The 12,195-nt window shown below is 30.8% G+C and overlaps 1 protein-coding gene across 6 annotated transcripts in view; it reads right to left on the minus strand.

Moving 5' to 3' along the window:
* The window catches only part of LOC111035008 (leucine-rich repeat and immunoglobulin-like domain-containing nogo receptor-interacting protein 3), a 148,861-nt gene that overhangs the window by 36,410 nt on the left and 100,256 nt on the right, over nt 1–12,195 (minus strand). For 5 of the 6 annotated variants that reach the window (XM_022316481.1, XM_022316480.1, XM_022316483.1 and 2 more), the window contains one exon: nt 9,804–9,905. The exons of the other annotated variant lie outside the window; for it this stretch is intronic. The gene's annotated coding sequence lies outside the window, so the exon portion shown is untranslated. The remainder of the gene's footprint in view (nt 1–9,803; nt 9,906–12,195) is intronic. 6 annotated transcript variants of the gene reach the window in all.

Here is a 12,195-nt window from a genome sequence, read left to right on the forward strand (position 1 = left end):
ATAGTGCGTGATGATGAATTCAATGAAAAATGTACTTGAACATTCTAGTGTGGTACCATCAGACATTCCGACCATAATATTATTTAAACAGACCGTATTGCATTGCAAAATACAACTGCTCTTTTCACAATATTTTATTCTTAGTTTTATAGAATAATAGTGTTACCTACTTTACGCTTTAAATGTGTTTGCATTGTATGGTTATTACTCGTTATTCTAATATATTTTATTTTAAATACGAACACGTTAAAAAAATATTTAATCCGATAATTTACAAAGCCAACAATTAGTGATTTTTTGAGAGTTATATTAGAGATTTTTCCCTAGTACAATATTATTGAATAAAATGTATAAAATGTATTGTTAGCATTGTATTGTATTCATTTTTGTGCAAAACTTGAAAGTGTATTTAAAATAACAAATAGAAAATAAAACAAAATAATTTTTAAACCTACCAAAAATTTAAATAAATTGCACATAAAAAAAACAAATTTGTAATTTAAATTTGATATCATTTAAATTTCTACGCGATCGGCAAAAAATTGAAATGTCCTACGTGGGTCGTACAAATATGTCTTATTGTCAATGTGGGGATTTGTTTACTTTAAAAAAACCATGGATGTACAAAAGCCGTTATAAAGCTGCCGCGAATTCTTATTCCGTTTCTTGGGTGCTTCTTGCATTATTTTTTATTTTTTTTTTTACTGCCAATACTACCACAATAAGCTATTTTAAAGGTTTATCGAAAAAGGTAAAAACAAGAACCTTTGGATAATTTATTGGAATTGCAATGATAGCAACAAAAAAAAAATACAAAAACTCCATCGGTAATCGTGTATATAGGTAATATATACATATAAGATAGATCGGGAATTTAGTTGTCTGTCCTTCTGTCAGTTGTATCCAACATTTTTATTGTAAAAATCCAATTACACTTAACGAATTAATAAAATATGAATACTAAAAAAATCATTGTAGTAATGCGATTTTAACGCAGTAACTTACCAAAGAAGATTGGTGATAAGATCAAGTAATATATTTATATTTTACAACCTAATAAAAGCAATAAATGTATTGTACCTCCAATAGTTTTTGTTTTTGTTCGAAAAACTGATTAAGAAGTGTAAAAACAATAATATGCTATCCCGCGTCAGAATAAGAGTGTCTGTACCAGGTCTGGTATATTTTTATTGTTACATTTATAGAACATTGTCTTGTTGAGGTTTTTATAATGTGAAAATCCTAGGATATTTGTCATAATGAGCTAGTGACGATATATAATAGTGGTACATTGTAGGTACCAAACATCAATTTTTAACAATTTAAATTTATTAACCCACCTCTATAAAAAATTAAATATTTATTTTTATTATTATATATATTTTACTATAACCCTCAAAAACGGTGATAATATTGAAAGATATAATGTATTATAATTGCATAATATTATATTTATTATGGATTAATTATTAAAAATTGATAATAAAATATGACAATATACAAACCGTTAGGACATATTAAAGGTCCTTGAGTTAATGGACGTGACGGAAATGATTAGTTTGTTGTTGGTCGAGATTGAGTAGGCGGGGTCATGACTGAGTGATTCGGACCGTGATTTCAGAAATTTAGAATTTGTATCTTGCCTGGGTAGGTTATGTTAAGTATGTACCTATGGGTGGAATTCTGGGAAAATATGCTAATTGTTGATTTGAATCTCGTGCGGGGTGTATATTGTGGCGTCCTCTTTTGCTATTAAGAAACTGTCTGACATTTTTGTGTGCTCAACTATGAGTGTTGTGATAATTATTACTTCAATGTTTTTGGAAAACTCGAGAGGAAAGACCAATAATTATTGATATTTTGTCTGATTTTATAAGGCTCAATGGAATGAGATATCCATTGATGTTTTCAAAATCATCGTATTCGTACCCACCCGAGTTTATGACTTAAATATTAGATAAACTATTAAATTTTGATAATAGTCAAATATTAGGTGTACCTATTTGATGGATTTCAATTTTTAATTCTCATTGTATTACGTAGTATTGACGCATTTATGGAATACGTGGTTAATAGTTGTTATGATTACACACAGCTGTTAACAATACGAAAGAATTGTATTTCTATTGAGCATTATGGGTGCAGGTTATATTTATGTAACATGCCACTATTACAAGTTGTTAACAATAAGTTTTTATCATTTGTTTTCAACTTTAAGACTTTTTTTCAAAACTACTTTTCGGACCACTGCGAGGCGTAGGTGGGTTTTTAATGTTTGAAAAAAAAAATTTGAAATCGAATTCAAACGACGTGTACGAGTACGAAATTGAAATATATAATTATTGCTAACGCCCGTCTTTGCCGGCATCGTTTGACATCAACGTTCAGTACCGCATCACGTATCATAGCTGTCTCGACTTCGGATTGTAATATTAAAGTCACTAACGGCCACTCACAAAAACATAGACTCTCCCTTTGAAATGGTCGGCTTTTATAAAAACACCGACGATGAGTGACGTTCGTTCTAGTACAATGCGTCTGCGGGTACGGTTATAGCCGTGGGTGTAGGTACCTACCTTTAGTACGCATATCTACAAAGCCGTCTGATCGTTATTTTATGATTGATATATATTATGTGAAAAAAAAAATATCACATGATGATTATTAGACATCTAAAGTGGGTATGTACAACGTTGGCACGCTGGTACACGATAAAAAGGGTAAAATCACGTCAAAAGTGTTCATCGAGTGTGTTATACCCCTGTAGACCTTATATACCTTTAAATGGGTTGTCATGGATACACGTGTTTTGTTTAAGAGAATTGTGTAATCAGTTGATATTGAAAAAAAAAAATGTTTGATGAGCAAACGTTTTTTTTTTTTTTGTAATGCGAATTTTTCTTCATACTGAAACTCTTATTTTATTTTATTTTTTCATGTGCAATGAAGTGCACTTTTATACGAACTAGTTGATTATACAATGATATATTTAATGGGTTTTCTAGAAGATGATTGAAATAGTATCAGAATGCAAAAAAACTACAGTATTTAATTTAAAATAAAACGACTACCCTTATTTTGTATCATTATCATAGTATTATATAGAAATATAAAAATATTGAAATCTACAAAGCCATTAACATGATAATGATTGCAAAAATTGAATATAATTAATCTTTAACGGTAGAACTCTGCTCGGAAAATAAACATTATTTAAATGATATAATATCTAAATACAAGTTAAATGTTGATTGTGTCATGAATATTTACAAAATATATTATTTATTCATATAATATTATGCATTCAAAATAATGTTTAGTATATCATGGGAAGTTTTCCTGAGGATTATATTTTGAACACGTTGACCATCATCGGACTGACGGGCTCCCTGCTAATACAGTATAATTCTATACATTTCAAATGGCTTATTACCCGAATTCATTACTCTCTGTTTACCATAAAGCGCCAGGTTATCTAGACATCGTTTTGCATTGGAATAATGTCATAACTGTATATTTTCGAACATTGCGTATTGCACTGTAACGTTCAATTATATTTTTTCAGACACGATCCTCCTTGAATCGCTAAAAGTATACTAACTGATTTATGATAGTGATAAGACATGTTTTTTTTTTCAATATAAAGTCTATAGGTACTATTTTTGGGGGATATTGTGATGGCGAGTACAAAAAAGGAAGCAAGTACATTACCTAATGATATTATCGTTGTTTCATTAAAATTGATTTAAATAAATTACGCCATTGCAAATTATAATATCGAGTTGATATAAAAACAAAACCAAAATGTCTTAAATTATTTTAGTTTTCAGATTATAACATTATTATAACAATGTTATATCACGTCCATGAGAAATAACACTGTTGTTTATTAAGGCTTCGAAATTCACAAATATCATCTGAAGTCGTGTAGGTACTCACTACTCACATATTATTTAAGCTCACGCCCGTGGACCAAGGCTTTAATTGAAAATAATAACTTTGAATCGATTTTAATTTCAATTTGTGTGGCTTACTTATACACATCGCCTCTTAGATAATATATTATGAATCCATAACTAGAACTGTGAGCTTGAAAATGTTCATAAGAATTTTTTTTCATTTTTATTAAATTTTCAGCAACGTTGAAAATTGTTGCAGTTTTAATTTTCAATTTTTTCTTTTTTTTGTGTAAGAGTTTGGTACTTTTGTACCGGTATTATAGTTACAGGACAAACTATATTGTAGTATTACTATACTGTCGGCAAGCGTTTTGCGTTTAATTAACAAGTGGATGATCTCTGTCCATGGTTCACACATTCAAAAATAAAGATCTACAAAATCTATAGACAAAAATTTTCAAAATTTTCATGGTTTTTGAAAATGTTCATGGAAATTTCATGATAGTTTTCAAACGAAAATATTACAATGCAAATGTACACCTACTTTATACGAAATAAAAAATGTACCGTTTCTTCGCATATCGCACTCGAGGTATTCGAATAAGGTGAAACGCGTCCTGAAAAAAAAATCTCTAGTCTCGATTATTCAACTGGTAGCTGCTGTCCACAGACCATATACTCATCGGAGCCAGAGACATTTGCATGTACCTATAGTACGCGTGTGTGCATGGATTATATATTAGTAACCGCGGAGAAAGCGAATGGTATGCAATATATACGGGTCGTTACTCGTAGTGTGGTGGGGCGGGGGGAGGGGATGGGGGTAGAAGGCGGCAAAGCGGAAACGAACGGATATCCGGTAGGTTGCCGGATGACGGCATACAGGGAACAGCGGGGGAGGGTTGTTAAAAGAATACGTATAGGAATTTAAATCTACCAGCAACTACGGGATTCCTCTGGTGACGAAAGAAACGGTTAGATCTCCTACACACGAACCCGGCGCAAGGCTATACCGGAGGGTGGTACACGTGTGGTAACACGCGCGCGAACCTATGTAATATGTGGAGACGCTGCAGACGCGCACATAACAACAGCTCGCGACGCCATATATATTCATTTCGGGAAATGGACTAGCAGAACAAATGGGATTTTTCATGAGCTACATCCGCCCCGGCCCTCCCCCACCCTTCGCTACCCGGTGCAGTTCGGTTCGCGCACAGGAGTTATTCAGCTAGCGGTTGCGTGGAACGGTTAGGGTTGCCGCTGCAACCGGGGTAGGTATATCGTAGGTATATACCATATATTATAGATGTATATGCGTACGCACAGAGCCGCGGTTTATACCTATACGGTATATTATGTGTACCGGCTATATTCTACTACCGCCACCGCCCCCCCCCCCCCCCCCATCACCATCACGACCGACACCCGTATATATACGCCGGCCACGGAATTTTTCCTTATTCTCGCGCGCGCCTGGGGATCGCCATTATGCCGGCGCTCTTATTTCAATAACGCGCGGCGGTGTTCCCTCTGCTCTCGCGGGGCCAACAATTCATTTTGCCCACTGCGTGCTAGACCCCCTCACTCCACACACACACACACACACACACGTCACCCCCCTCTCAACACACACACACATATATTCCCACCCGCCCCCGCCCACACGCTTGTCGGTGGTGCGAGCGTCAGTGTGGGTTACCGGGAATTTATTGAACATTAGACACAAATTATGACATACACACCGGGCGCAGACCTGTCGCTGTATAAATCTGGATCGTAGGGTGGTTTTTTTTTTCATATATTTATATGTATATATATATTTTTTTTTTTATTATTATTTTTTTTTTTTATTTCATGAATATTATTTTTTGCCCTTTTACGTCGATTTGGTCGATTTGGTCGATTTGGTCAATTTTTATTTTTTACCGTCGCTGCAACTGCAAACCTAATGGATTAATTGGACTGTAGGTGTATATATATGTTACGGGCAAAAGTCGAAATCGGGCAAACCTCAGAAATGCCCGGGCAAAACGCGAACTGCCCACAATCCTTGGGCAAAATGTCATATTTCGGCTTTTGACCGGGCAAACCTAGTTATGACCAACCTAATTTGGGCAAAACCATATACTGACTTTTATTGTAATGGCAAAACCATAGTGTCTTATATACGTTCGGTAATATTAAATATAAATAATTTTAAAATAAATACAGTAGACGCCGCTTATAAGACTCACTTTGGGACCAGCACAAAGTGAGTCTTATAACCGAATGAATCTTATAGGCGAAGTGGAAAAAAAAATTAATTACGTATTTATAAATTTTATTTTACTACATATTTTGCTTTGATTTTAATACTTTAACACATATTACATATTACATACTTTATTGTTGAATAAATTTAATAATCCTGATAAAAAGAAACTAAAATTATAATAGGTAAATAATACATATAAAAATATTATAAAAATTATACATTAATAAAAAATTATAAAGGTTAGGTATATACGTATGTGTATTTATGTACCCGTAATTACGATAACTGTGCAGCCGCCAGATAATCAGATACCTCACTATAATAACGATAATCGTTGCGATAAATGTGAACTTTTATCTGCTATAAAAATTATTATACGTTATAAGGTACCAACAGAAACTAGGAATAATCAACACGAATATTATTTAATTTTTCAATACCAATTTATTTCTAAATTATAACCAAAAAAGTTTATTTTCTACTATTTATTTTACGAAATGTGAGTCTTATAACCGAAGCGTTGAGTCTTATACCCGATTTTTTTTTAATGTATTTTGATACGTCCGGTCCGTTCCAGACGATTTTGAGTCTAATAAGCGACTGAACAAATATAATTGAATAAACTTAATTAATACATTTAAACCCCACTTGAGCCAAACCGTAGCGTTTATAATCCTGGTTAGCTCGCTCAACACTCCCCAGCTGGCTTTGCGAATGACGTGGCTTCTCGTGTAGAATTTTTAAACCATCCCTGTGACAAAAATCACTATTTATATTTAATATTATCGAACGTATATAAGACACTACGGTTTTGCCATTACGATAAAAGTCAGTATACGGTTTTGCCCAAATTAGGTTGGTCATAACTAGGTTTGCCTGGTCAAAAGCCGAAATATGACATTTTGCCCAAGGATTGTGGGCAGTTCGAGTTTTGCCCGGGCATTTCTGAGGTTTGCCCGATTTCGACTTTTGCCCGTAACATATATATATAGACGATAGTACTCGGTCTTGTCGAAACGCACAATAATATCGGGAATTTTGTTTTCAAACGCTTAGTCACATATTATTATTATTATTATAATATTATTTTATTTATATTATTGTCTATTATTAAAAGAAAGATTGAAGTTGTGCAATATGATAGTTGGATACATGCATTTAATGAAATACAGTGTAAACGTAAACACTAATCACTTCAAACATAAACATAGTTTAATTTTATCATTAATTAATTCTTAAATATCTATTGTCATTAAATCAGCCACGATATAATTCAGTATCTATTTATAGACCAAAACTTAAATAAGTTCATTAAGTTTATGCTCAACGACTAAAACTTTTGAATGATTGCTGCATTTACTAAGTATAAACCTTAATTAATAACCATTGTGTAAAAACAATGTTTAATACATAATTGCATTGTTGACATTAAAGTGTTAATTATTTAAGTGATTTCATATTATTTCGTTCACCTAGATCAATTATGTCTCAATATTATGATAATGCAAGAAACTTCAATGGATATGCTTGTAGTATATATTATGATAAGACCATTACTGACGGGAGTATTCTGATATGTCCAACCATTAATAATCTGAAAATGATGTAATCATTTTTCTAAAGAGGAGAGGAAAAACATCTTTCCGTAAAGATTAAAAGGATTTCATTTTTTGCGTACATAAATATATTCACTTTTATTTTTTTTTTATTTACTACTCACGCCCTTATAATAATTATGACTTCAACAAGTATTTCATGACAAGTTGGGCAGACAAAAAAAAAAAAAAAACGTCGGTTATAAATCATTTTAAAATATTCACTATAAACAACGCAAGCGTGTTGAATCATAATTTAAGGATAAACCAGTAGATGGATATAGAAACTATCAACTTAATAAAAAGTAAAATTTATATTATTTTCTTATTCAACCTACCAAACATCTAGTATAATATTCCCTTTAGTAATTAGATCCAATTTAATTAAAATATCCATATTCGTTTGTGTATTTAGCATTTTATAATGCGCTTAATAGTAGGTGTACTTTAAGTTATACCGATTCAATACCACATGAGTACCTGCTTAAAGAATATGGTAGGTAACCACGAAAGTCTTCACACGTGTAAGTAGAATAAGCTGATATGTGTAAGAAAAAATAAATCTTCTATGGTGATGTATGTACTATGGTGTATACCATAAAATATGGATTATAGCTTCGGGGAAATTCATTATTAATGGTCTAAAGCTGACAATCTCTGTGTGTACATATTTTTATTATTCGGTTTATTCGGTTATCATCATTGTATAGACGCTTCATAGGAGTGGGCACATATAATTTATCTACAGTGTTTGTACGTTGTCTTTGATCCTATATTCCTATAGACTTGACATACTTGATAATACCAATTATGTAATATATACAAAGTAATGTGTTTTAATATTGAAAAGCTACTATTTATATTACTTATTCTTTGGCTAACAGTACATTATAATATACTTCTAGAGTTGTATATCACATTAAAAAAAATTATTATTGTCTGACTATCATTGTATTAGATTCAGTATTATTCTTAGAATTCTTGTTTTGTTTTATGGCCGATTAAATCGGAAATAATGTTATTTTTTCTTATATGTTACATGGGTATTAGATACAATTATTAAAAACAAACTATTTACTATAGAGCAAAGTTAAATAGATAAATTTATAAATGTTTTGTAATCAATGAACAAATTGATAAAATATAAAATATCATGCCGATTCTCGACTAAATCAAACACAAAATCATAAGAAAATACAATTTAATTAATAAATAATATGTATGTATGTACTCGTGAGCCGTATTGTACTTGCATATTGTATAGGAAACCACACTAAGATAATAAGCTTTTTCGTGTTTTCACAGTTGATAATTTATTTGATGTGACATTTTTCAGAGATATTTTTTAAATGAGTGGAAGAAACCACATGACACACGTTTAAAATTAATGGATGATACACACGAAGTTCACGTCATTTAAATATTATTGTTCCACTGTTACTTAAACCTTTTCACGTTTTTAACAAACATGGCTCATATAAAACTAAAAAAATGATAATAAATGTTTTACACAACATTATTAAAACCTCTTTTAATACAATTATAATATGTTAAGTTGCGTGTGATTACTTTAAAGCATAGTAAGTATATAATATATAACAGCACTTTTGAAATTACAGTTTTAGTTTTAATTTAATGACAGTGTTTAAATGTTTGAAAAATCACATGACAATTAACTAATTTGTTAATTTGATACTTGGTACCTGCTTTTTTAGGTACCTAAAACATTATAAAACTAGGTGACAAATCATTTTAAAGATTAAAACCAAATAGTGTTGTTAAACACTGTGGACCATATTTTAAATTAATGTACGTACTAATTGGTAAAAATAATACCACACGTCCATACCTAGGTATTATAATATTGTTTGCATATTTTATTTTCTGAACACTTTATAATATGTACGTTGTACTTAATATAATAATATGCTTTCTAAATTCTACTTGATAAATGATTTATTATGAAAAGTAAAATATATTAATATTATAAAGTACAACACAGTTACGATTATTCATTAACATAATTGGTACATAATAAGTGTTTTACATTACCTATAAAAACGGATTGTTTTACAAATTTGATCAAATTGTTCAGTTTATCGAGTGTAACCGCACACCAAAATGAATTATATGTAGCGACAAAAACATGAAGCTCTGAAAAAAAAATTAAACTTAATTATTTTATTTTTCTTGCTAGAAAATTTCACTTAGGTAGGTAAGCGCTACATATTTTGTAAAATAAATTACTTTTATGTAAGTAATATTTGTGTACTTTTGTTTTAAACTATATGTATAGGCACCAGTGTATTACTAATACAATTTCGATTTTCGATTATTTTTACATTTAAAATTGACTGTCGTAAAAATGGCAGTAACAGTTACCAGATACAAGTTACCAGTTTTTACTTACGAATAGTCAGACAAGTTTCCGCTAACATATTATAATATTATTATAGTGCTAGTGTTTTGTGTGAATAATTCGTGACTGTTTATCAACTTAAGACAAACAATTACTTACACATCGTCGGAGCTACAAGTCTCTATTTCATGTCCAGTACAACGGAATAAACATTTTTTGTGCGTTTTTATGACAGATTGATTCAATATATTAAGACAATAAGGTGTAGGTATGTAATAGCAATATGCTGCAAGCAAATAAATGCAATTTGCTCGTACATGTTTTTATATAATTTTCATCTTAATATATTATATTATGATATCTTGTGTTATTGCTAATTTGTAGAATTTTACGGGAACCAAATATGTTATATCGATAGAATTACGTTTTAATTTTAAGTGGATTCGCTTAGAATAGAATTTTCTCAAAATGTATTTATGTATAAACAAAAAAGTGTATGTATAATAAATTATATATATAGTTATATATATGTACCCCTTTTTATTTGTCCAAACATCTGCCGTCATACGGTTCATTTCTACAGAACAAAAAAAATCTTTATTTCACACATGATCACGCAGTGTATTGTTTATTTGAAAATAGCCAGTGCATTTATTCAGGCAGTTCATACATTTAGAACTAAAAACTTCGACTTTAAATTTATGAATTCATATTATTATATATTTTCTTTTAGACAAATTCTCGAATAAATTACTTAAATTTCTTCTGTGATTTGTGTGTTGACATGATAGCCATATATTATTAATCTAAACAGGATTACAATTTTTGTATTTGTTTTTATTTAAGGCGATTATATATTAATACGATGATACAACAGATTTTCTTTGTCAGTGCAATATAATCAAATTAACTAGATAAAAAAAAAACTGTAAACTGTGCATAATTTTCAACACAATACCTACTTAACAAGTCATTTCACAGAATAAAAATAGAATATTTTAAATTCAAGTAACGTAGGATGTAGAAAAATATCCTTGTAACGGCTTCAAGCCAAATCTAATCATTCAACATTGTAAAACTTGTCCAAAGTTTAATTATTTTTTAATGTTGTACTTCAATATACATATTGGTTGGTTATAAAAGCTAATACAGTACCTATTGCTAATGACAGTACAAAACTTGATATCATATACATATTCAGAAATGTAGCTGAACTAAGAAATGTAACTTAACAATAATTATCCACTACACTCCTGACATTTCTAACTAACTATTAATAAATAAGTAAACCAGAAATGTGAGAATGTCATAATACAAATAGGAACGCATATGCACTTAAGTTAAAAAAATTAATTTCACTTTTTTAAACAGCTACAATAAATTTGTTTACAGATATTACTTAATAATAAGTAAAAGTATTTACAAAACGAGTTGGGTAGTTAGGAACAAAAATTAAATCAAGTTGCTCGAATTATTTCATAAAAACACAATTATTATTACTTGATGATTCATGATTCATGACAATATTGCAGATAACTATAATAATATCACCTAGGCCACATAGTAGCAGTGCCGCGACCATGGGGGTAAACCTAACCTAACCTAACCTCCCCCTGTGGCTAATGTAGTACCTAATATATTTGTATTTTTTTAAGTTTCCCTGACATAAGCTGATTGATATAAATAATTGTGTTCATTAAGCAATAAATGTATAAGTATACTCAGGAAAGGAACAGAAAAACCAGTATCTAATTGAATAACTTTTTTTTGGACAACCTCCAACCGCTCGAATAAATCCTGGATGCGCCACTGTATAGTAGGTAGGTACATGCATGGGAGAGAAATTGAAAGCATTTGACAAGTTATGTACACATATTATTCTTAATGGCTTGCAGTTTATCTAGGTCCGATTTTCGAGACCCGAGATACATCCAAAACGTAGTATTTGGGTGCAGCTGTTTATTTTTTTAAGAAGGTGTGTACGTTTTATATATATATATATATATATATTGTACTCCGCGAACAACTATACCTACTTTCATGTCTTTAGCCGTTGACTGTTGGCAATTCAAACGTATTCCAATC

Source organism: Myzus persicae, unplaced genomic scaffold (assembly GCF_001856785.1).
Source record: "Myzus persicae strain clone G006 unplaced genomic scaffold, MPER_G0061.0, whole genome shotgun sequence".
In the NCBI taxonomy this organism is placed as follows: Eukaryota; Metazoa; Arthropoda; class Insecta; order Hemiptera; family Aphididae; genus Myzus; species Myzus persicae.